Genomic DNA, 4,651 nt, shown 5'->3' with positions numbered 1-4,651 from the left:
TTGGAGGGAGGGAGGGAGTCTCAGCAGTGATTTTCCTTTCCTTTATCAATTTTTATGAACTCTCAGATAAATTATTTAAATATGTTTTTTTGTTAGTGAGCCCTAACAACAATGAAGTTGATTTGGATGGATATAGGAAGAATTATAGGCATTGACCTCCTGACCATGTTCCTATTGACTCCAAATAGCAAAAAAACAAGTAGGCATTGGGCCAATTGATCTTTATCTGGCATCATGTACTGTTACTATGCTGCAATGATGGCACCTAGTGGCCAGATCTCAGAATACAAGCATACAGGCAGTGAAATTGATGGGTATTCAAAAACCAGGACTTGCCTTTAGTGTCACTGCAGAAACTGAGACACTTGACGCTGTCATTGTTTATTGAAAGCTTCTATACCACTGCTAATGACTGGGGGAGTCAATTGAGAGCGGTTTATATGAGTTTTGTAATGGTGTTACAATACATGAGCTTCTGTATAGATGTTACAATATAGAATTTGCGTTTCCTGGGATGATTTCAATACAGATATTATTAAACCTTAATCAATACTTGTGCTTTTGTAAAGGTGTTACAATACAGAGTTAGTGTCAGTGACATAGCAAGGGTGAGTAGTGTCTGGGGCAGTGATGCCCCTCCCCCACTCTCTTCTCCAACCTCGCTCCTTCCTGACCCCCGCCCCCTGCCGCCGCATATGTGCCCTTTCCCTTGTACCTCTTTAATTTTCCCAGCATGAGCAGCAACATGAACTTGCTGCCCACGTTAGAAACATAGAATATGATGGCAGAAAAGGGCCGACAGCCCAACAAGTCTGCCCAATCATGATCCCTTCCACCCTCGAGAAACTATCCTCTATCATACCTCTGTAGTGACCCCACATGTTTATCCCATTGTCTCTTGAAGTCGAGCGTGCTACTAGCCTCGACTACCTGACGTGGAAGACCATTCCATCTATCAATCACCCTCTTGGTAAAGAAGTATTTCCTGGTGTCCCCATGAAATCTTCCTCCCCTAAGTTTTAGCGGATGTCCTCTTGTCACCGTGGGACCCATAAGAGTGAAGATTTCCTCCTCCTCCTCGATGCGGCCCGTTATGTACTTGAAAGTTTCTATCATGTCCCCCCTTTCTCTGTGCTCCTCGAGCGAGTATAAGCGCAGACTGCTCAGATGATCTTCATATGAAAGATCTTTAAGTCCTGAGACCATCCTTGTGGCCATTCTCTGAACTGACTCAATTCTCTTCACATCCTTTTGGTAATGTGGCCTCCAAAACTGGACACAGTACTCCAGGTGCGGTCTCATTTTTGGATCTGTATAATGGCATTATAACTTCGGGTTTTCGGCTGATAAAGCTTCTTCTGATGCAGCCAAGCATTTGTCTAGCCTTTGTTGAGGCTTTCTCCACTTGATTTGCAGCCTTCATGTCTTCATGTCCGCCCCCTCCCTCCCTTACTACACCACTGTTTAGCGTTTTCTGAACTATGATGCAATCTGTGGTTCTTAGCACATGAAAGTGCAACTTTGCAAAATGAAATTACATTAGAACTGTTTTTGGGTTTCTCCTGCTCCTTTAGACCAGCGGTCTCAAACACGCGGCCTGCGGGCCGCATGCAGCTCTCCAGGTGCTATTTTGCAGCCCGCAGTCTGGACACAATCAAAACAGCATTTCTCTTCCCCCTTCCCTTCCTTTTGGAGCAGCAGCGTGTCTGGCCGGCTCAGTCGATCGTTCCGTTCAAAGCCGCGGGTTGGCGGCTCCTCGCGCTATCCACTTCTGCATCGGAAGCCTCTCTGATGTCACAACATCAAAGAGGCTTCAGACGCAGGCGCGGCTTTGAATGGAACGATCAACTGAGCCAGCCAGACACGCTGCTGCTCCACAAGGAAGAGAACAGAAGGGGAGGGGAAAGAGAAATGCTTCTGCTGCATAGGAAAGGGGGCCCTAGGGAAATGCTGCTGCTGCTGTACAGGGAGAGGGAGGGAAAGGGGAAGAGAAATGCTTCTGCTGCACAGGAAAGGGAGAAGGGAAATGCTGCTTCTGTTGCTGCTGCACCCAATTGGGGAAAGAGAGGGAAGGAAGGAGAAGGAAGACAAGGGAGAGGAGAGGAACAAGAGAAGCCAAGTTCATGGGAGGGAGGGAAGGAAAGGAGGGGGAGGGAGAGATGCCAGGGCATGGGGGAAGGTAAGGAGACAGATGCCAGACCAGGGGAAAGGAAGGAAGGAGGGAGGGAGAGAAAGGAAGGAAAGAGATGCCAGACCATGGAAATAGGATGGAAGAAGAGAGAGATAGGAAGGGAAGACATGGAAATATAGATTTTGAAAAGAAAGCAGAAAAATTGAACATTAAGTTAATGCCAAAGATGGATGCAATAATTACCAGTGAGGAGAGAGTGACATATACTTTGAAAAATGCTCAGAAGAGTGAAACCCTGAAGAGGGGGTGAAGACCTCCTCTTAAGAAAGAGTTTATCGTCCAATCATTGCATTGGTGTATGAAAACATCACTCTCTGGTCTCTGGTAAAGCTTGAACTATGCTTATAAGCTCAAATTAATGATGTACCAAAATTTTTATGAAGAAATTCTCTGTCAAGTAGAAAAATGATGCAATGCACAGGATGCAATGCACAGGGTGAATTATGGCGAACATGGGGTGGGAAGCACATACATATAGCGATCAACAAGCTAACGAATTACTGGCATCTTTTCAACTTTTTTCCCCCGGGGAAAATATATCTATCCCCTCAGATTGGGATCACCTGGAGATCCTGCAGAAACGTATAGTGCGGGCAGAACTCCACGCAGCCACCTTAGCGGAGTATTGTCGCTTGAAACGTATCCCACGGGGGCTTAGAATGCGCACTGAACCCAGACTATTTTTAGACAATGCTGCTTTTTTAGAGAAATGGAATGCCATTTTGAATAAATGCTCTCTTGACTTGATGCTTTTAGTTATAGAAACCACAAAGATAGAACTACAATCCTATAACAGTGAGTTTCAAACATCTAAAGGTAATTTAGAGAGTAGCTTGTCCGCTGAAGATTAAACTAAATCACTTCAGGAGTTTAATACCAAGATAGATGGGTTTAGGGAGGATCTTAGAAAAACTAAGATCAAAAAACTACGTCGTGATGAATTGGATTACACTAAAGGATTTGTTTATGCTTGGATGGACAAATCCCGTTCCGCTAAGCGTGGTAATCGCCCCACATACACACACACGTCATCAGATTCATCTGAAGACGACAAAAGACAACAGAAAGCCTCTGGGGCAGCCCCTAATGTCCATTTTCAAGGGGGTCCAAAGCCCAACTTAAAAAGGTCAACCAGACCGAGACAAACAAGAAACCAGCCCTAACATCCAATATTTTTAATCTCTCTCATAGAGATCTTACACCTGTTGAAACATCATTATTAGATAAAGGTCTTTCGTTTGTGCCTTCAAATACATACCAACCTTTTGATACTCGTATTGCTTTATTTAAATTCATTAGAAAATGCAAACTTAAAAATTTTTTTCATAAGGGCGCAGCTGCTACTCAAGACAACACTTTGACAGATCCCAACACCCTGGCAGACTCAGAAACTTTTATACATCCGACACTGCAGGTCAAATCTACATGGTGCCCTCCAGGCACCGTAGATCCTCATATCCAGGCCTTTGAGAATCTTATATTAAAAGAGATTGGTACTTTAGAACATCAGAAATCTTTGTTTAGGTTCAACCTCTCCCGCTCACAGCAGACAGCTTTACACTCCTTAGCTGTAGATAACAGTATTATTATCCGTCCAGCTGACAAGGGAGGAGGTGTGGTCATTTTAGACTCTGATCAGTATGTGGCAGAAGCTCATCGCCAACTGACAGACACCACATACTATGAGGTCTTACACGTGGACCCTGTAGAAGATATTCAGGATGTCATTTCTCATTGTCTGGTTCAGGGTCTGGAAAAGGGAGTGATTACTGAGAGGGAATATAGGTTTCTATCCTGCAAACATCCCATAACTCCAGTTATCTACTTTGTTCCTAAGATACATAAGTCTCTAATCGATCCCCCAGGCAGACCAATAGTTTCAGGGATAGGGTCTGTATTAGAACCCCTGTCTTCCATGTTGGACTTTTATCTCAAAGACAGGGTGCCTCTAGCACCCTCGTATGTTTTGGACTCAGCTAGTATAATAAAGTTTTTGGCCACGTTTAATTACATTCCAGACGGCGCTATACTTTTTACTATGGACATTGCTGCCTTGTATACTAACATACCCCAACGGAAGGCAATAGACATTATCAATGCAGAATTGCACTCCTTGGATATTCCAGATACTAAGATCGAATTTTTGACTACACTGGCGTCTATTGCATTGAGTATGAACTATTTCCAGTTTGGTGAAATTTTTTACAAGCAAATCAAAGGCACAGCCATGGGAGCCAAAATGGCTCCGTCCATCGCCTGTCTCTACGTGTCTAAATTTGAACACACTTTTTTATATTCTTCAATCTATTGGCAACATCTGCTGTTTTGGAAGAGATATATTGATGACATCCTTGGAGTATGGATGGGAACCGCCAGTGAATTGGATCAGTTTCTACTATGGCTTAATAATTTACAATTTATAACTTACAATAATAATAACTTAATAACTTACAATTTACT

This window comes from Geotrypetes seraphini, chromosome 19 (assembly GCF_902459505.1).
Source record: "Geotrypetes seraphini chromosome 19, aGeoSer1.1, whole genome shotgun sequence".
In the NCBI taxonomy this organism is placed as follows: domain Eukaryota; kingdom Metazoa; phylum Chordata; class Amphibia; order Gymnophiona; family Dermophiidae; genus Geotrypetes; species Geotrypetes seraphini.
This window is presented reverse-complemented; position numbering follows the sequence as displayed.